Here is a 22,839-nt window from a genome sequence, read left to right on the forward strand (position 1 = left end):
TGTGACTAATAATTAAAACTTCAGTTTTGTCCTGGTTGAGCTGTAAGTAGTTCTTTGACATCCATGACTTTATATGTAAAATAGAGTTTTAAAGGATGTTAACTGTGATAAAGAAGAAAAAAAAAAAAGGGAGGGGGGATTACATGAACTGTTTTTAAGTCATAAAGAGACACGGCGATGTAGAGCTGTGTATCATTAGCATAACTGTGAAAATGAATGCCATGTTTCCTGATGACGTCCCTTAGTGGCAACATGTGCAAATAAAGAAATTACTGGATCGCTGGGAATGCCACACTGAATTTTATGGGACCTTGAGGAGTATGCATTCATGCTTGGAAAAAACTGTCAATCTGGAGACTGGAGTGAAACCATTTTAAAAGAACAAATACTCCTCATATTATCAAACATGAGAAAAACAACAACAAAAAAACCCAGCTGTTTTTATCATTTGGAAAAAATAAAAACTGATAAAAACTCATCTTTACCTTAATGCAGCAGATAGACAAACAAGGTGGACAGGCAGATAGTCTGAGTGTCCCAATGTCCCCACTCCACAAAGAGTGTCCCAATGTGAAGAGGAAAATTCTGATTGTTGCCTTGATGTAAACATAATCCACCTCGCTGGCTCTGTCCAAGCTTGAATCAGTCTGAACCCTCTTCCCCATGAACATGAATATATTGCAGATGACATGATAATGGCTATGGAAATAATTTGCTGTAAGAGGCTATTAAGGGAATGTACTAACTCAAAAACATTTTTTTTTCTATTGGACATGTCATATTTTAGGCATTCCTTTATAATAGCTAAAGAAATTTAATTCGTTTGTTTGTTCGTTCCTTCCTTCCTTCCAAAAACAAAACTGGCAATGGCCCTTACACAAGATATACAGTTGTGTTCATATTTATTCATACCCTTTCATCAAAGAAGAAAAAAACCCAGCTGCCTGTAAAATAAGATGAAATAGACTAAAGTAATAACAAATAAAAATTTTATGAAAATCATTACATTATTTCCTAATTTTTGGTTCAATAGAATTTTTTATTTTTAAAAAGCAAACAAATAAGCTAAATTTTTACATATGACATCACTCATAAACTAAAATTTTGTTAAACAATCCTTTAATGTCTCTGCTACAGTCAGGTGTTTTCTGTTCCTCTCAGTCAGACTTCTGCACCTGATGACAGGTATTTTGTCCCACTGCTAAACAGAAAAGTGCTCTGATTTGTCCAGGACCAATTTGTTTGTTTGTTTTTTATTTCTTCGACTCAGTTAAATGAAGAAAAAAAAAAGCGTCTTATATTACTAAATTATATTTTTGCAAATTTTTAGTTATTGTTCCTTTTTTAAGTCTCCGGTTATTTGAGTGACTGTTGTAAATTCAGCCTTTTCTTTAATGAAAGGGTATGAATACATATGAGCACAACTGTACTTGCTAATTTTAAGCGTACCCCCGAGCAAAGCCGGATTATCCAATGGGCATTATGGGCACAGGCCCAGGGGCCCACACCCACTTGGGGCCCATGTAGGGAAAACACCAGCATTTTGGACATGAAACAAAATGTACATAAAAGCCAGATAGTTACACCACAGTGTTTAGTGTACAGGTACTCTCACCTGTTGGTGTAACAAGTCCTCCATTGGTTGACAGTCTCACCTGTTGGTGTAACAAGTCCTCCATTGGTTGACAGTCTCACCTGTTAGTGTAACAAGTCCTCTCCATCGGTTGACAATCTCACCTGTTGGTGTGACAAGTCCTCCATTGGTTGACAGTCTCCCCTGTTGGTGTTACAAGTCCTCCATTGGTCGACAATCTCACCTGTTGGTGTAACAAGTCCTCCATCGGTCAACAATCTCACCTGTTGGTGTAACAAGTCCTCCATCGGTCGACAATCTCACCTGCTGGTGTAACAAGTCCTCCATCGGTTGGCAGTTTCACCTGTTAGTGTAACAAGTCCTCCATTGGTTGACAGTCTCATCTGTTGGTGTAACAAGTCCCCCATCGGTTGGCAGTCTCACCTGTTGGTGTAACAAGTCCTCCTTCGGTTGACAGTCTCATCTGTTGGTGTAACAAGTCCTCCATCGGTTGGCAGTCTCACCTGTTGGCCACACGGCTGTGCTCACAGACTGTCGGCCCCTCTGGCTGCGCTGTTCCTCTGCGCATGCGCTGGTCTTTGGCTGAGCGGAGACCATTTCCTCCCAGCAGAAGGCCTAATGCTGACTGGTGCTCCTCCACTCACACGCAAACACACACACACATATGCAGTCAGAGATCAGACAACCGTCAAAGGAGAGCCACGTTTGGGATTGTCCGACATTACCACCGCTAAATCTGGATTCCCCCAGCCGCAGGAGTTACCCTGATGGGCCTTCATCGCTAACTTGCAGCAACATCTGGATGTTTTGGGTGAGTTGGCCGCAGCGCAGTGAGTGTTTTGTCTCGGCTGCAATGTTTTAGCGAGGGGGAGGTCCAGGACAGCGCACCAGGGGTAAATGTCATTGCTACTTTTTTATGGTTTGAAGTTTAAATTCAGCATTAAAGTGCTTTGTTATAACCTGGTTCTGCCATGCAAAGCTAACATTAAACCTGGCTAAGTGTTAGCATTAGCTGCTAGTTACCGTGTAATAGATCCATTATCGGACACAGTGTAGCGTTATGCTAGGTCTTATAATATTCTACCCTGCTGTCCTAATTACAGAATCTGGGCTTAATTGTTGAATAGAAAGCATATAGATTAGATAAGATATTAGAATGATGCCGGCAATGTTTTCTTCTTTTAAATGTTTAGTTTAGTCATGGGCGAATGAGCCCCAAACAACCGAGTCACCCCGTTTTCTTTGGTCTGGTTCAATAATCGGACACATTGGGGTTGTCTTATGATAATGATGATGACATTTTCCTTGGACTGTCGTCTCTGTTCACACGGTGGGAATCAGCATTTCACTGAAAACTACAGATAAAATTGGGGGTCAGTAAGCCGAGAAGCAGTCGAGCATGGCGTAAAAAATGTTAGTTCAGAGTAAAAAGGGGGTGTAACTTGTTGTGGAGGTTTAGCTCGTGTGACATTGAAAAAGAAAAAAAAAAATCTATGTGTGCCCGACACCTGCAAATTACATGGTTAGCTCTTATTTTATATATATTGTTTTGCATTGTTCCGGGAATTGAGAACGACAAAGGACGACTGAATCATCCTGTCCGATAACGGACCTGGTTCTTTTAGCCTTCTCTGAGCTGCACCAGGACAAGGATCTAGCTGAGGTTCAACAGGACGAGGATCTAGCTGAGGTTCAACCCCCCCCTGCCTGGGAGAAACATTGATCCGTGTCTCTCCACTGATCGTGCTCTATTATAAAATATCTAACTCCACTGGAAGGTTTAGAAATAGTGAAAATTGTGCACAAAGAGCAGAGTGCTTCACTGGATTTATCCTGTTGAGAAGATCCTATAATCTGAATCCAATTTTGTTATGTTGAAATTATACCCTTGTTTCCAGTTTTTCTAATGCAAAGGCGAACGGGGCGGTGTTATAAGTCCAATGTTTTGCTGAAAGATAAGTGGGGGAAGATGCTTTTAACACAAATCTTTTCAAATGACTAAATGCGCCATGAATTATAAAAGGTTGTGTTGTATATAAACACGTACCATCACGAGATATACCAAAAGTCTGTTCTTCTTGCAGCATTTGCATTGTTTAGCTTCTCAGTGCTTCAAGGTAACTGTCTGAAATGTTGAAATATGCATACCTTTACAAGCTATGGCAAGACTGAGAAAGGCAATGTGTCTCTGTGGTGTAATGTTACTCTGCGTAGTATTCCCATGCAGTGAAGGTGAAGAGCGTCCGTCTGCTCTCCTTTGTAGCACACCTAATCAGTTTCAATCGTAGCCCTGGGTTGCTCTCAGCGAACAAATCTTATGATTAGTTTATTATCTTGGTGATTGTGCTTGTTATCAGATATGTTAGCGTGTTGTAGTAGCTCAAAATCTATATCATCTGTCCAGATCTTGTAGCCTATTTTAATAGCCGACTACCTCGGCAGGTTTGACCAGTGAATTGATTTTGCATTGAAATCTGAACAAGAATCACTGCAGATTTAGCATCTGAGTGGCAAGAGAGGCATTTTGACTGTTTCTTGGTTGCTCCCACTCAGTAAAAGCTCTCAGAATGGCATGTGATGGTTTGGAGATGATACTTATTGTCAATCAGGGAAATTACATCAGAATTGCGCTGACAGAATTAAATGATGATGCAGAGTCAACAACAAAAACACACATGCTAGTCAAGTGAGTGCACAGCGTTGATGATGGCAGCTTGGGTTTATTCTGATAAATCTGGTGGTGTGAGGCCTCGGCAGTCATTATCCCCAGAGGAATTTGGTGAACATGTTAAGAATGAGTTTACCGTGTCTACTGGAGAAAAACTGCTGCTTCTAAGCTAAAATCTTCCACTTGGCACCTGGTTTATTCGCAGCTTTTGTTGTTTGTTATGTATTTTATAAATTATGTGTGCAAAAAAATGCACTAACTGCATTAAGGGCACATTTTTGTGTAATGTGCAAGTCCACTCAACTGAACTCAATAAGATGGCTAAAGGTTCACAAATGAAACCAGTGACTACTTTGTTCCCTTTGCCAGTATCCATCCCCCAGATTGATGGTTGGACTGAAATAGTCCAGTTAAGGTGCCGCTTGACAGGGGCTGGAGATGACAGAACAAGTCCACAGGAGAAGCTGTGTGTTGGCTCTCCTCTAATTAGTGATGAGTTTATCGGGGGGGTTAGAGGATTGCTTGGGGAGGGGGCTGTCTGGTCGATCTGCTGCAAGAAGCTGAGCTCTGTAACCGTCTCATGTTAAGCTTTGAGGCTGGCTTATGTGCTCAGCAGGGAAGTAATGGCTCCTCTGTCTGTACACTGACCATCTCATTGCACATTTGAAGCCTGTCCAAGGGCCCGCTGACCTCGGCACAATGGGCACGTTTAGCTTGTCCCCCCCCTCACTTATATCTTGGGTCTTTTTTTAATCAGCGAGCGCAATAACAGAAGAGGGATTTATTGGTGACCCCGGTGCGCAGATTAACACTATACTGATACTCATGAGCAACAGGGCATCACAGATGGTATAAGATATACCCTGCATGACGGGCCGCAGGCATCGTCACTCTACATCCAGTTTCATTTACTTCATGGCTGTCTACATTTCTGCAGCCAGTGTTACTAGCTGTAAAACGGATAAGACTGCAAGCAGCATGAGTTTATGCACACAGTATGGTGTCTGATTAGATGCATGCACTATCATAGTAGTGTATTTTTGTTGTGGACCTTGCAAGATGCAAAGTGGCAAAATCTTGCCACGGTCCAGTAGTATAGGAAAGGTGACGGACATTGAAACTGACAGTAGAGCTGCACTGCACCTGCACTGCTTCCTCTTTTGAGACCAGTTGGGTGCATCATACAGTAGTACTGTACACACTTGTGTGTGACATGTACAATGGTTTCATTGTCTCAGTTGAAAGGTGATGGGGACAGTCTGAATATCAGACACAGCTGTTGTTTGTGGATGATATTTGTTAGGGGTACGATTGATTGTCACATTCCTAAATGAGATTATTTCTGCAACCGTAAAGCAAATACTGATACTTACAAATAAGTTAGGACTGCAGTAAATCTTAAATACTTTTTGTACGTTTAGTCAGAAAAGAGCACAAGGACACAATAAAAATGTCAGTTTTCTAAAAGGCCAAATTTATGTTTTCCTAGGCACTTAACAGTCGAAAATCCACATTATATGACAAAGAAAACTTCTTCTAATTCTAAGGCTTTTATGACATGATGCTGCTAATCTCATTCTGATCAGGTTTTAATATGAGAAAATAAAAACCTGTGATGAACACCACCTCCTTGCATATTGCACTGTGTGTGAAACCCCCCTCACTGCTTCTATTGTAATTAAAAGCGTAAGTTGCAGCCAGGTGCTGCTAATCAAACTCCCTTCATAAACTGAGCGTCCGAAGTCGTGACCACTTCATAAAAGCAGAAATATTTCGCAGAGTGTTGCTCTGGAGGATTCAGGTTTTTCAAATAGAAGAAAGAGTTAAGCCCACGTTAATGATCTTACAGAATCAATAATTTCTGCCAGTCATTCTTGGAAAAGTTGTGAAGCCATGTCAGCTTTGACTAAATCATTCTGCTGGGAGAAAACATTCGAGACAACCAAGAGTCTACCCAGAAGTGGAAATCCCAGTACATCCCCTCCAAGCTCAGACAGTTCAGTTCTCAGAGATTAAAATAAGCTAAAGAGCTACATCTCACACTCTGCAGGCCTCATTCAGAACATTAAATGTAAAAGTCCATCAAAGTGTATGTGGATAAAAGATGAACCAGTATCGCTTGTTCGGGGTTGTTTGGAGAAGGCCTCATTTTTTTGGGGGGAGGAGTTCTGAACAAACGACAAGATCTCAGGGGGTGATGATTTTGGATAGCCTTGCAGCAAAAGGATCCGGACGCTTTGGAGTGACAATGTGAAACTCCTCTATATGTAATGATATAGCATCAATGTAAAGCCATCTGTCCTCCAGCTTAAGCTCGGCCAAAACTGGGTCATGCAGCAGGACAATGATCCAAAGTACAGCAGCAAATCATCACCAGAATGGTTGATAAAGATAAGAGTCAAGGTGTTGCAGTGACCGAGAAGTCACTTCGAGCTGACTGAAATACTGTGGCGGGAATTTCAGAGAGTTGAGCATAAACTAAATGCTGCAAACATCAATGAACTGAAAAGCAACGATGTAAAGAAGAGAAGACCAAAATTCCTCCATGGATGTGAGACTGAGGATGTCATCCAGAAAACAAGTAACTTATTGTTTTGTTGCTAAAATGGTTTGATGATTTGTATGCTTATCTTTAGGGCTGTGCGACATGCCGATATATATCGTTTGGACGATAGAAAATGTGTATCGTTTCATATGAGGCTCCATCGTTTACGCCACAATAAGGTGCTTTACTGCAGTATTTTATGTCAAGATGTGCTTTACGACATGCATGCTGCAAGAAATAAACAAACAGAGAAAGATGGTAGCAGATGCGTTTCAGAGCAGGATAATTCACTAAAAGATGACCAGCCGACCCAAACCGATGAGGTTGTTCATAAAAGAGGGGAAATTTCTGTCGCATGGATGTGGTTTGGATGTAAAAAGACCGACGTGGAACCGACAACAGACTAGCTCACAGTCCCAACAACGGACTCTGACACAACTAACTCATTTTATCTCCTGCGCAAGAATCAGGATAAAGAGTACAGAATAAAGAACAAAGTCAACGAGCAAAAGCAGCGTCAAATGGTGGCGAAAGCGCTTATAATAAATAAACTAGAGACGTAAACGCTGCAACAGGCTTTTCCCCGTGAAACGCCATATGGCCATAGTTCCATCAGAAGGAGAAGGAGATCACTGCTGCCGTTGCCAAGCGCATCTGACACGTAACTGATGACTGACACAAAATTACACAAACAATTTTATATCGTTATGTGGATATAAAATGAGGTATATTGCCCAGCCCTACTCAACTAGTATATTAAGTAAAAATTTTTCCCATGGCCCTGTGATGGACTGGCAACCAGTCCAGGGTGTACCCAATGCAGAGATAGGCTCCAGGTCCCCACAAACCTTAATTGGACTAAGGAAATGAATGAGCGTTGCATATTCACGTTAGCTTATTATTGTATACAGTAAATAAGGAAACAGTGTAATGCACTGTTGCTTATCTGAATTTTTTAGCATAATTTTAAAACCTGGAAAGCACCTGACATTCATATGTTATTTTCTGATGCATAAAATGTCAGAATTGTGTATTTTCTTTTTTTTTTCTGACATTACAGCTGTGCTACCGAGAGGTTTGGCAAAAAATGTTATCATGATATTTCCTTTATTAACAATTAAATCGATCAGTCCTGTGTCAAAATAATTGCTTTTATTATATCTGGCATTTAATTAGACTATTCTGTCAATAAACTAGTTGTTTCAGTTTTTTTATTTATACCCAATGTTCGGTTCATTTTCACAAGACTGTGTGTTTAAAAAAAAAAAAAATCTGTTCTAAGAGGAAAACTAAGGAAGGTCATGAAGGATATTTCTGCCGCTCCTTCATTCCTGTCTCATCTTCTGTGTACCCCACCTGCTGTGACGTGACAGAGGCATCCCTCTCACATTTCCTCCCTCCCAAGCGATCGTGCCGCTCTGCAGAATGGCGGTATTGTGGCTGAAATCTTGAGCACAAACTCAGCTCGGCTCCTCCATCTGGGCAGCGGCCGGACAGCTCCTTGACAAGCGGGAGGCTCTTGCCGCCACACCCTCTGTCTGGCTGCACAATGTAGGCAGTGAGGAGCGCTGCGGGCCTGACTCATGCCTCAGTGTTTCATTGCACCCACAGAGAATTCCTTCAGGAAACCACTTGACAATAGGAAAGTGGTGATCCAACTTTTAAAACCCCTCTAGAAACTGCAATCTCAGGCAGCTTCACAATTTAAGTGTTGCTGCTGGAAAGGTAGTGGCATCCTATTGACTACATCCAGTCATTCATTTTCCCCTTCCTTTGACCATTGTGCAGTTGCACGTTGGGAACAATTATGACAAATGTGTAACAAAGCTAGTCTTGTATTGGAAATGTTAAAGACTATTATTATTTGTGTTTGGTAAATGAGTCTATAAAAACTGCACCGTTGTGGGCTTTTGGCACCCCTGCAGGCTTTGTTGTCGGCTCTCAAGGCGCTGCAGCCACTAATCTGCTTACTTTAAATGACAGGTGAGCGGTATGACATCAGTGTGTGTTTTGGAAGAGCTGATTTGAATTGATGAGGAAAAGGAGAAGTGTTTGCTGAGGGAAACAGTTGGACGCTTCCTCTTTTAGCAGAATCATGAAGAGCAGCTCAGAAACGGAGGCTTTAATGCTGCCAAAACTTTCCAAGTAAGTCGTGCTGAATTTGAAATCTAATTTCTCAGTCGGTTGTTAGTTAAATGTTTTATTAACTTTTTATTATTGATTCCCCACCTTTAAAGTGTATCTAGCACTTGTGTTAGTAGTGCCACACCTGAATTTCCCTCCTGTGTAGACAGAGCACTGGAGCTGCTGGTGCCAGTTAGGGCTGCACAATTTATCAGATTTTGATATTGATCACGATTTTGGTGGCCACAATTAAATAAACCTAATCGTCAACGATATTTACATTCAAAATGCGAGCTCTGCTGCATGTGTCTGTGATCACTCAGATTCTCAACCAGTAGTCTGCCAACCACCAGGGGGCGAACGTGTGATTAAGGCTTCATTAAGCTGCCTAAATACCAAGCGCGTGCACCTTTTACCAGCAGCCAGTTGAATATCGTTGGATTGGTTGAACATTTGAGGTGGGCGTGGTTAACACCCGCTTCCACATTTTTCTTGTTGCAGGTAAAATGGACTGTTTTGATTAAACAGCTGATTGAGGTGGTAAAAATACAAACATTTTTACAGCAAGTGGCGTTAAAATACACAAACCTGCCCTGCCTCGGACGACGTTGCTCGTTAAAAATGAAACAACCAGCTTAATTGCACAAAAAGCAGACATTGCCGCCTGCATTGATCCCTCCCGGCTTCAGACGAAGCTTCTCGTGGAGGATGTAACAAGTTTTAGACTGATGAGATCAAGTCATGTCGACAATGGAAAATACAGCGGCATCAAAACACTGGATAAGAAATATGAAATACCTTTGTGTAATTATTTCTCCAAAGGGGCGTTGCCTGCGCTGTATGAAAAATGTCAAGTAAATAGAGAGGAAGTGCTATATATACACATGGACACGCACACACGCACATAGATAAGTATATACGTGTGTGTGTGTGTGTGTGTGTGTGTGTGTAGAGTTGCCTGGTCGGTTGTTTACAAGTGGTGCAATAAAAATACATGTTTTTCCAGACACAATGAATGATCGTGATCAATAATCGTGATTACAATATTGCTCAAAATAATCGTGATTATTTTTTTGGTCATAATCGTGCAGGCCTAATGCTTGCTGTATGTGTCCTATGTAGATAGCTGTATAAATATTTTATCACTTCCACATTTAACATTTCTGTTTTGATGAAATGACACATTATTGGGCCAAAATTGGACTTTGTAGTTTGTTTGTTCTTTTTTTTTTTTTTTTTCTCCAGATTTTCTAAACCTCGTTATTCTGACATGACCAGAAAATTTAGTGAAACATTAAGTTTTTTTTTGTTTTTTTTTCTGTTTTGGAAATAAACTTATATCTGAAGAAGTAAAGAAGTAAACCTTTGGGAAGTTCTGCTCTATATTTGGGTCTTTTTGTGGTTACTCTGTGTCTGATCAGTCTGCCATCTCACACCTGTGTTCTGATCAGCGTTGCGTTTCATGCTCTGGTCAATATGGGGAAGTACAGAGGAAGCAGCGCAGTTGGTGTGAAGCTGAGCTTATTTTCTCCATTTATAGAGATATCAAGGCTGATGTTATTGTGACTGGATGAATCATTGATGATCCTGACAATATATCCTCCCTCAGCAGGGAGCCTCTCATGTACTTCCTCTCCTTATTTGCTTTGCAATACACTTCAGAGCCGTTTTTACACGGTTGAGTCATGAGTTGCTCTTCAAAGGTACAGGAAATGCCTCTGCTTTCATGTTCTCACAGAGTACAGGAAACCTAGGAGAACTGAATCGTGGTTACTTTGACACTTGTTTGTCAATTGAGGGAAGATTTTACTTCATCGTGTCAGTGTGTAGAATTTACTTCAGGCTATGTTTTTGTCCTGACATTGTTGAGCAATAGATCAAGGCAGAGGATCTGCGCGGTTTGCATTTGGCTACGTTTCTGATACAAATCAGATGACTTACTGAAATGATTTCCCAAGGGTTTGACTTATAGATGACCTTTTAACCATTTTTTTTATACACAGCAATCGGAGGAGCATAAAATTATAGTGGTCACAACATCATAACTCACACGCCCCAGAGATGGTAAAATACTTTATTCTTTTATTGCTTTTCAATAATTTGAATGAAGGTGGCAGCTAAAGCTGGCTTTTGGTCCCTGAGGGTGCTAAAAAATGCTGTAAATCAGTTTGTCTTTCAGACATTTCTTTTTTGGAAGTCCTGCTACAAATATGTGTCAGTAAAAGCACGCTTGAACCATCATAGTCAGGGAACTTGGTTCGACTGAGTGATGAGTTCAGGAAAAATGACGCATTTTGATTTGGTTTGATGTCACACTTCACCTAAGCAGACCAAACTACCCAGAAAATGTTGCACAGTTACAGCTACTGCTGGTTGGCAGCACTCCTCAATGGGACCACTGTCAAAGCAAAGAGAAGAAAATCAAGCTCATCAACTGGCCAGGGCCCAATAGCACCAGTAAACATTGGAGCAACAGTTAAATTAATGCAGTTTTAGGATTTCTGTTTTTATTTTGGTGCTCAAATCTAATGCCGATTTCACCAGAATCCATCCAGTATGAGCAGCAGGAGAGCCAGTATAACACCCAACATGTTCAAGAAAAACCTAAAAGGAAATGCTTAGCTTGTATACGCCGACGGAATAATTGAGCTCTATATCATCATGGCAATTGCTCTTCATCAGTAACATTAATATTGTTTTTTGCTTTTCTTCCCCGTGTCGTCCCCCTTGGCAGGTTTTGAAATGAATGCAGTAATTTGGTAAACACCTCATGCCATCGTGTGACTCGGGTCATTAAACTGCCAGAAACTCCTAATCACCACAGCTTTGTCAAGTATCGCCTTGCTCATCTTCAGACATCCTCAGACAAGAATGTCTTTGTTACGTCATCTTTTACATTTGCAGGTTTCTTAACGACTGTTCAGCACACACATGTCCAGTAACTCGTACACGCAGATCATCAGCTATTTTTGCTGATGCGGCGGGGTCGGCGTCGAAGGAAAATAAAGCTACTCGTCTCAAGTTTCTGCATAGCTTCTTGTGGAGTCTCATGGGAAAGCAAGAATGTCCCAATCATCCAGCATAAATAACACTCCGCTTCTTGTTTCATTCATAACTCGAAGAAAATGAACAAATATTTGGTGGTAGATTATTTTCATTAGTAATTCCAGTTATGTTTCATGCATTTAGCTCAGCAAGGCCGATGTAGAACTGTGTATTGTTATCGGTGTAATCAGAGCTGCAATGTTCCTGGGCTACCCCTGGCTTCTTATGTGTCTGGTCATGTCATTATGCACCAGTGCCGGTATATTTCTCAGGTTCTTTGTCAAGCTGCGATGTGAAGTCAAAGATGTTTGCTCAGTGCATTCTGTGTTGCTCCTTCCTGCTAAATGCATCCATCTTTTTTAATGGAAATTAAAATTAAGTGCTGAAAATTTCACTTGAGAAAGTCAATAAGCAATCATTTTGATTGTTATTTAATTAGGTAATCATCTAAACCAGCATATAATTAACAGACAGATGCCTTTTACCTGAAATATATTTACCCTTGTAAGCATTTATAGATTTAATAGCATGCTGTTGGACTTTAGACTGTATTTCAGTGATGTTTTTAAATGCCTAGACAATGATGGTTTACACACACACACACACACACACACACACACACACACACACACACACACTGGGGTTGTTTTAAATAAAAAATAATTGGCTGTTCATCTATTTCTTCCAAAAATCAGAGAGAAATACAATTTTGGCATGGAAAAATGTCTGATTCTGTTTAAACATGTGTTGCATATAAACACACGTCATGATCCGAACAACTTGTTCATGTAAAAAGTCCAGGTCTGAACAGACCTGAAAACCAATTGGACAAAACATTTTGTCTTTAGAATAAATAAAAGGCACGTTCTCTGTAGGGGTGGGAAAATTGAATGGAAAAATCGAAAATAGGGATTTTTTTTTTTTTTTTTGCTTCACTATTTTAAAATAGATTTTTTTTTTTTTTTGGTTAAAAAAAATCGATTTTTGTCATTTTTATTGTTTTTATTGATCTTTTTACTTTTTTTCTTGGCCATTATAGCAGCAGAATGATTGTCTGGCTACTTTGTTTTTTCCTATTTGAAATAAAAAACGTTTTATACATTTATTTTTTGTTTTTAATCTACAAAAATCAGCAATATCAAAGAATTGTGAGAATCTCAATTTAAATTGAATCGGCACCCAAAAAAATCGGAATCGAATCAAATCTGGATTAAAGCATATCTTCACAGCCCGAGTTCTTTGGTCGCTTCAATTTGAACAAGCAAATTCATGCAAACTACGAGATCCTACACGTGTTAAACTGTTTTCACATGTTCCAGAAAGGCTGCGTGTGCGAATGCAAATGTCCGCATCATGCGTAGTCCAGAAAATCACAGGATGAGCCAGTGCATATTTAAACAAGTAATTCTCTGGAGAAAGAGTGTTCTTGTGTTCTTTTCCTGATATGTTTTCCACTTTCCATTTTCATATTTAATGTTGGATTTATGTACTCTACGTCACACAGAGAATCTCTGCTTTGGTGCTTTAAATAACGGGGCCAGAGTGCTGTGTGAAACACTAAATGCTGTAGCTGCCTCGTATTTTAAGATCCACTCAACGCAAGTCCAAGCTGCCCAGCTTTGTTTACACAGGCTACTGTTGAAGGCTTTGTGTTTGTCCCTGGGCTGTGAGTGAACGGGGTTATCATCACATGCAGTGTGTCAAGCTTTCATGAGTTTACTGAAGAAATCCCTGAGCCCTGCTCTCTCCAGTTGCTGCCTCTGCAAACATTGGCTCCGCATTAGCAGGAACTCCTCTGTGCTACCTCTTGTGTGTCTCCGGCCTTGTGGGTTTTCTCACCCACACCGTGATCCTCTCCATATCACCTGATGTGTTATGCATAGGTGAGAAGGGGATGCTGGATATGCAGACTCGGCCTACACATTATCCTGTAGAAGTCACACAAACTTAAACACATCTGCTTGTACATTTAGACCACAGATTTGTTAAGCGGTTTCTTCTCATCCGGCCTTTATCTTTTAACTTTGTTTTCCTGCCTGATGATAATAATAATAATAGTGTTTGGTAAGCTGTGTTGGCTGGCTTTTCTCTGTGGATGTATAAGTTGTTGTTTTTTTCAGCTTTGATCAAGAGGTGTGTGGAGCCTAAAGGAATCGGATTTTCTGGTTAGTTGGCTGCTGCAGTAGATGTTTAAGGAGGTGGGAGCTGCGTTTGTACTGTGTGCTGTAACCAAAGTGTTGTGTTTTGTGCCTCAGGACGGCTGCTATGTCCAGTATGCTAAATGTATCGCACACAGTCAAAGAAGCATTGTGCTGATTTACATGTGCCAGTTCTTCTTTGAGGAAATTAGGCTACAGTTCCTAATCAAGCCTATGAAAAAAAACCATTGACCTAGTTAATATGGTCTCCTGGGTTGTTCTATTGTAGCTGCATTAACAACGATTGTTACATGGTTATTTTAATTAATATTTTGAAGCTGATTGTTTACACCTTCCACTGAAAATATGGAGTCGGATAACACTAGTGTGTTTGTTTAGCCAAGATTTTAAAGATGTTTGTCTGTAGCGTCTTGTTTTCTAATGTTTCAGCGTCACTTTGGATCAGCCTGTTGGTGAATTCAAACAAACCAGCCGTGCCCGGTGTTGCATGAATGTTTTTTTTTAAAAATATTACTCATTGAGCCTTTATGGATGATCTAACATGACAGTTAAATGTGAGTAACAATGTTTATTCCACCTAAGCCACCGTCATTGCTGTTTTGAAGTGTGAAAATATATCAGCATCTCATCTTTGGGGATGATTCTGAGTAGCGTGCCAGACACTTGAGAGACGAAGAGCAGCTTCACTCTCTGCAGCTGCATGGATATGTGTCACACTCTGTGCACACCGACACTTTCTGTGTGTGAACACAGACATTTTGTACAGTCTGAGAAGGCAAATGTGCCTATTCCCCACAGCGCGTGCTAATGCAAGTCTGTGGTCGTGAATTAATAATTCAACGTTCTGGCATAGATGGGTGGAGCCTGTATTATTCATTGTTGGCATTAGAACCAACAGATGACTGCTGGTTAGATTAAGGAGCACAGATACACACTTCTGCCAAGTTACCAGGCAGTCTTCAGCACTTTGATGCCTGTCTCCTGTCTTTTCCACCCAGCAGCCACGCGTGCTCCTGACTCGTCGTCCTTGCCATGCCCTTGCTTGCCTGATCTGTGTCCTCCTCTCCATCTGTGAGCACCTTTTTTTTTCCCCTCTCATGCACTTCCAAATGTCTCTAGGTGTGTTGTTTCATCATCTCAGAGGCTCAGAAAAATCTGGGAAATGATTGTGATTTATTTTTGGTGTTTAAAGCCAAGCCCTGCTTATATGGTAGTTTAGTTGCTGCAGATTGAATCACCGTACAATGGCTTCATCTTATTTGTTTACATTTGTTTACATTTATTCATCCCAATCCCTCTTATGTGTGTGTTTGTGTGCATGTGCCTTCTTTGTGCTGGCTGCAATGGCTGAGTCTTTTTTTTTTTTTCCTCATTTCGGGATTATTTACAGTGCAGGTAATCTGTAATCTCTGTTCTGAGTCGGTCATAGTAGTCCAATGTCATTTGCAATTCAATTTTTCTTTTTTTGTTTTTTCTGTAGCTTTTTCCTTCCTCGCTCCCCCCCATGCAGCTCTCTCCTTCTAACTCCCTTCTTTTTAGTCCACTGAGTTTGATTTTTCTCCATGCTGTCAGTGCTGCTGCCACTGAATGTGTCTTTTATTAAAGAGATTTGGAGCTGCAGTTGCTGCTAAAGCTGCTGCCATATTGTACCAGCACCCCGCTGTGGCTGCCTCTAATGAGATTCTTTGTGTCACCATCCTCGTGCTTTGCCTCCTCATCTCCTCCTCTGTTCTGAATGGAGGAGTTGTCATGCTTTGCCATCAATAGAGGAGGAGAAGCAATGAAAGCAGCAGCACCAGCAGGCGGTGTTCTGCCTTCTTCCCTAGTCGTTAGTTCATCTCCTGGGACGTTAAGGCCACTTTTTTATGCCTGTGCACATCCAACAGACGGCGTAGACTAAAGTCATGGCTGAAGATCATGTAAACATACTCAAGTGGCAGCATGTATTAATATTGTTTGTGCTTTTTTTTTTTTTTTGGTGCTTGCTTGTTTGTTTTTGGGTTGTGTGCATGTTGTCAGTGAGAGCTGTTCCCTTCTCAAAATCCCCTTCAGGCTGCATCCCAAACTTTTCATCACCATATTGGAAGCATCCTACTTTTATCTGCACAAACAAATCCTTTCACACTCAGAAATGAGTCGCCTTCAGTCATCCCATTCCTGTGCACCGCCGTACGAGAGCAGTGTGAGCTCTCCTCTGCATCTCACGCTTATCAAATAATTAATGGACAGAGGCGAGCATGTTTAGTCGCCTCCCAAAACACCCACAAACACTTCTGAACCTCTTACTTTCTCAGTTGGTTCTAAAAAGCACAAGCATGAGATTAGCTTGGTGCCTTATCTCCTTGTGTCTTAGACAGCCTTGTCAACAAGCGCTTCTCCCCGTGTTTTTGTTTTCCATTGTTTTGATGTTTTTTTTTGTTTTGCTTTTTGGGTACAGCTGTTACATTACCAGCAGGAGAGCCGCTAGCGCTCATGACTGAATGAAGCTTTGCTGGTCTTTTGTAGCAGAGCTTTCAGTCTCACATCCACTGTCAAATATTTTGCACCACTTTACAGAGGTGGATTCTTTCTCAAATTCCAGATGTTTGATGTTTTTTTAATCAACAACTTTTTGGAAGTTGTTGATTCCACAGTCCTGAAAGAGGAGCCAGAATTCTCCAAAACGTACGGGCTTCTCTAATAAAATGCCTGGCAGCCAATGAGTTAATGGACAGACACACACACACACACACACACACACACACACACACACACACACACACACACACACACACACACACACACACACACACACACACACACAAAATGATAATAAGAAAAATATCATAATAACCCTATGTATCACCATTTTATTTTATTTTAGCTTTAAATAACTTACATTTTGAGCAAGTCTTGTCCAGGCTTTGTCCATTTTCATCTTCATGAAACAACAGATGTTTCCTAATTCTTCATTTCAAACCAAATGAGTAAATCTCACACTCTGTAACGGTGCTTTTGGTCCTGGCTAATCATTCTGCTAGGTTGTCTTCTTCATCCCACTTTTTTTATTTGTGGGTTCAGCACAGGGTGTTTTGGGTAAACACATCCAAAACTTACACATGAATGGGACACTTGGCAGCTCTGTTGGGTGAAACGTTTCACGGTCACAAGTGGAAGAATTCAGTAGAAGTTCTGATCCATATTTTACTTTCATCTTGGTGGAAACATAAGTTTTCCTGTTCAACATAGAGATTAACTCGTTTTCTTCTTTGCTGTGTGTCTCCTCTTTTTCTTCAGTAATTCATGATGCAGCGCCGCATCTAGCGAGGACTCTGATGCATAATTTAAAAGGTCCGATCCGTTTGAGTAGTGCAGCATGAACGCAGATTCTGTGTGGAAGAACGTCGCTCCTCCAACCGAACCAAGTCTCCAGTCGAGTCTAGTAGAATATTCTGGTGTGAATACACCCAAAGTAAAGGTAGTTGTGATTAAACAGCTTCTTTAAAGACGATGCTAACAGATGCAACCACACTGCGCTTTTACTTCTCAATTTAACTGCACATTTATTTATTTAAATGGTCTATTAGTGACTCTAGCGTTTTATTCGGTACAGTAAGCATACGGATAAAAAAAAAACAAACAAAAAACTAAGTAGGTCACATTACTCCTAAAATGGTGAAAAACTGAGTGGTTGTCCCATCAGAAGAAAGTATGTTCTTTCTTCTTCTGTGTTTTTAGAGCTAAGCATGTTTTGTATGTATCTATAATTTGAAAATAATAAAAAGTAGTGTTGTTTAGCTGCTTCATGTTGGATCCAGTGACAAACACACAACATTTCTCAGTTTCAGCAGCTTTTATTTTGACCACACTTGTCTTTTACTAAGTTCCATTTATTTGAAATGACACATAAATGGACCACTGTGTTTGGCGTCAGTGGCTGGACTGTTGGCATTACTAATTCTTAGCTAGATAATTCCATTTAAATGATTTTTTTTCTATTTGTGCATGTCTTAAAAAAAAAAAAAAAAAACAGTATACAATTCTTGAAATCAAATGTGGTCTAATTATAAAAAGGGAAATCCTGCAAGAAAAGAAGCACAAATAGACAAACTCACAGCAGGCAGGCACTTCAGTGCTGTCTCCATAATATATGCAGCCAACGAAACAACTGCAGCCTGCCTTCGCCTGCATGGATATGAGAGGATATAAATAGCCAGGCCCGAATGAGTGTGTGCTGGGACTGGAACCGCAGCACACAGGGCTCAAACAATAAGCAGCCGTCACTACCCTTCCTCCCCTCTGTTTTCTCTAGGCCAGCAGCCTCCCAGAGCTCAAAGAGGGCTGGAGGAGATCGGGGACGGGGGGGGGGTTTGAGATTGGTGGGCGGGTTCTTCTTTCTCCCTTTTCCTTTCTTTCTTCCACTCCCTGCTTCTGTAATCTCATCAGCGGCGAGCCCAATCTTGTCACACGTTACGTCAGAGAAGCGGGCCGTCTCCTGTCTGCCCACCTGTCTGTCAGTCACACAGCAGTGGGAGAGGTTTGTTACTGGTGTGCCGCTCTGTTTTCCATCCAGTTTGGATAAAATACACTGCTGTGGATTAGATTTATTTAGAGCTCCTTCAATCTACTGCAAAGGAAGAAGAATCAGTTTATGATATTTGTTTTTTTTTAAGTGTGTTATTGTTGCCTACAGTTAGATTCTGCAAAGCGTTTATGTTTACAGTATGGCTGTGTCTAATAAATTGCTCAAGTATTAATTCATAAGATTGAGTTTGGTATGATATGTTTGCCTTTTCCTGTGGAAATATAAAGACTTAACCACTTTAGTCTCTCTTAACAATGCAAGGCTTCTTTCTTCTTTTATACTCTTGAAAAAATGTGACTTGAAATTAAATTAGTTATCATATAATAATATTTTTAGAGGACTGAATTTCCTCCTGCATGTATTATGTTTGTGTTAAGCTCTACTTTACAAGAGCTTCTTACCCACACCCCCCTACACAGGAGCAGTGGGGGGGGGTATTTAGCAGGTTTAAGACCATTGAATATTTACCACTGTGCACAGACTGTTGTGAATGAGTGTGTAATAAATGGGACCACATTCATAACACAAATAAAATGTGTTGACAGCTCAGTACTGCATCATTGTCTTTTAAACTGAATATAGAAAAAAATGGATTTTTCTGAAAGATTGATGTTTCTAAAAGGTCACGTGCGAACCGCACTTCTGCCTTTCGCAAAGCTGCTGCAGATTAAGCTGTTGTTGCACCCTGTCACTGATTATTTCAGAGGTGTGCCGAGTACCGTGTGTTGCCTTTTATTTCAGACACACAAAAAAAACCAATTGGTGTCACTTTTTAGCCGGAAGCTCATGACCTATCCTGTACTCCAGGGGTGCCCAAGTCCGGTCCTTGAGATCTACCATCCTGCTGTTTTTAGGTGCAACCCTTCTCCAACACACCGGAATCAAATAAGTGGCTCATCAGCAGGGCTCTGCAGAGCTGAATGACATGCAGAAGAAGAATTCAGCTATTTGACCCAGCTGTGCTGGACAGGGGTTGCATCTAAAGGTTGCAGAATGGTAGATCTCGAGGACTGGACTTGGGCACCCCTGCTGTACTCCATACATGTATTCTGTACATTTAATGAGGAGTTGTAAAGGTGAGGAACACAGCAAGTGTTATAGTTTTGTGAACAGTAAACACAGATGCCTACGGAGAGCTCTCTGGATGTGATCTGATGAAGAAATCCCAGTGGTGCAGCTGTTGGTTGTTACTTTAACTCTGTAGTTGTGTTGGTCAGCATTTTTAGAGTCGGATGAATGTTTAAAAACATCCTCAACCCAGAAAACCTCAGTTGCCTGTTGCTGATGGATGTCATGAGAAAAAAGAGGAGAATGAGTTTCTGCAGGTCAGTTTTACAATAATATCAAAGAATAAAAAGAGGAAGGAAAAAAAAGTAGCAAGTCACTGAAATTTGTTTAAATTATGTTCAATGGTTTGAAGAAAGGCGATGTCTGTGTGTGCAGTGCCTTTGAAGACTCACTACGTAATTTCCAGATCTTAAAACTCTGCACTCCTGACTCGTTCGGTGCACAGAGCTCGCTGCCTCTACTGGTGCTTGTATTGGACAGATTGTTGTGAAAATAGAATCAAGATTTTCTGAAGTAACATCAGAAACCCAGGACTGAAAATTCCCAGGTTTCTTCTTCTTGCTTTTGGTCATGTTATGAAGTAATGCCCACGAGCTTGCAGTGTGTGTCCAGGCGGTTGATTTTGCTTGAATTAAAGCGCAGTTTGACCAAATCAAGATGCAACATTTCTTGGCATTACCCATCCAGTTTAGTCCTCTGGATGTCCTTGTTTTAATGTGCCACAAACTTTCTGTTCTGTTCTGCACATTAAAAAAGAAATAAAACACACATAATTGAAAGTAATTAAAACACAATACGAAATCATTTGGTCTTAAGAATTAGGGACACATTCACCTCTGTACGTCACATGATATAATACATTGCGTTACTATTATTTTTTTAAGCTAAAAATGCATAAGCAGTGTGAAAAATGAACTACACGCCCAGATTCATTAGATTACTGCTTGGTGCTGTGAGTTTCTGTTGTTGTCAGTCACTTTCATTGTCATGGAGGAGTATTGTTCATTGAGCTTTGTTGGTATTTGTCTCTGCTCTGATCTCCTGAAGTCCCACAACATGCATTTCAGATTAAGGCCTGGACTTTGACGTGACACAATGTGTAAAGTGCCAAAACCCTGAAAAACTGCTACTGGTGGTTTTTTCTTCATGTCTGATGGATTATTTAAGTTTCGTGGTAAATAAATAATGGCTTAACAGACATTTCATGAAAACTCTTGCAGAAACATTTTTTTTCAGCCCTGGCATCAACGCTGTCTGCTAGAGTCATGTAATCACTGGAGCATAGGGAGTCTCAGTAGTAAGTGCTTTATGTGATGGGAGACAACTCATCCAACTGAAGATGATATGACAAAACAAAGCCTTATTAGATATGTAAGGATGTTGCATCACTGCCCGCACCATCTCTGCATCTGTACTGATTGATTCCTACATCCTAGATCACTGTTGTGGTCTTTTTGGCACACACTTGTGCTCATTTTTCATGTAGCTCAGCAGCAGGGGTTGTTATGATGACTCTGATGCATCTCCAGCTGAAGCTGCGTTACATTAAATTCACGATCTTACATATTGCTTTTTTTTTTTTTTTTTGCTTTAATTAAGGCTAGGTGAAATGATCTCTAAATTATATTGTGATTCAATTTTAATCAGTTTTGCTGATGACAACATGAGACGTGAGACATTTTCAGTCAGTTCAGTCATCTTCAGAGACAGCTGTGTATATCTCAGTACACTCCAATCCACTAGTTGATAGTAATGCACTTCTAAGATTGCAGTTAAGTATCCCAAAACCCAAAAGGCAAAAGGAGGATAAAAAATGCAAAGACTTGCCAGCAGACTAGGAAAGGCAACTAAGCAGAAACATAGCGGAAGATGAGCGTGGCCAGAGAAAGCCACCTGAAACTCATCTCACATTATCTTCGCACACTGTTGACATATTTACAAAAGAAAGGCCCCACTATGTCAGTTTTATGAAAGTAGTTTTGATTCAGTAATAGGAAACTGATTAATAAAATGTGCAAACTTTGTCAGTGGTTATAATCTAACTGGCTGATGCAAAGATATACTAAATCTGTTGAATTAAATAAGCGCAATAAAAATACACATCACATCAATAATACACATCAGACACATGTTTTAAATGTAATAATGAGCAGCAGGTATGTTGTATATTGTTTGGGAATGTCAAAAAAAAAAAAATTACATTTTTGGAAACAGGCGTTTATTAAAATCAGTCACTTTGTTAATTAATATTCCACTGAATCTGAAATTCATATGGTTGCATGGTATCCAATAATTGAGACTACACCTGGGTAAACTAGTAGACTAGTAGACTTGGCAATAATACAAGAAAAAAGGGCTTTAAAATGTTGTCCCCCCCTCTCCATCCCTAGGATCGGTGCATGGATAAAGCTAAATAATATGACTTTATAAGATTACATTTAGACAGCATTTAAAACGTTTTGTGAACAGGCAGACACCAGGGATTCTTCTTGATTAGAGATACATATTTATTTATTTGTTTAGTGAAGAACATAATGGTTTATAGAGGTAACAGTGGAGGTATATTGATTTATTTGCGGAGGTGATTTGTGTTGTTGGTTTGTTTTTGTTTTCTCTGGCTGACTTTATTCATTTATAAACTGATGTACCTACATATTCACGTCTATACATTTAAACTTTGTTTACTTTTTTTGTTGCCGTAAAATTATATTTATCATTACTAGGTAATTTGAATATTAAAAAGGTTGTAAATGGGAGGGATTTTTTCCAATTTTGCATGCAAAGATAGTAGCTATATTTGCTAAAATCTCTTTTGTAGACATGTCTGTATGTGTTCCTTTCCAAGCCTGAGGATGTTGTGTTGATTCAGTATTTGAAAATCACCTAATACGCTTAATATATATGTATTTATACTCCATTTGCCACTTCAAACAGGCTGATTGTCAAGTGCTTTACATATGTGGAAATACAACAGAGCCACGAGTCATTTGTTGTTGACAGTTCCACACTGTCCACTACGCTATGCCTCCAGACCTGGAAGGATTTCTTTTATAAGCTAATAGTCTATTTGCA

The 22,839-nt window shown here is 40.2% G+C and overlaps 1 protein-coding gene across 1 annotated transcript in view; it reads left to right on the plus strand.

Moving 5' to 3' along the window:
- The first annotated feature begins 2,219 nt into the window (after window positions 1–2,219).
- cskl (c-src tyrosine kinase-like) overlaps window positions 2,220–22,839 on the plus strand; it is a 53,108-nt gene continuing 32,488 nt past the window's right edge. Inside the window, exon 1 of the mRNA XM_079242623.1 lies at window positions 2,220–2,405. The gene's annotated coding sequence lies outside the window, so the exon portion shown is untranslated. The remainder of the gene's footprint in view (window positions 2,406–22,839) is intronic.

The sequence above is a fragment of the Telmatherina bonti genome (assembly GCF_933228915.1).
Source record: "Telmatherina bonti genome assembly, chromosome: 1".
NCBI lineage: Eukaryota > Metazoa > Chordata > Actinopteri > Atheriniformes > Telmatherinidae > Telmatherina > Telmatherina bonti.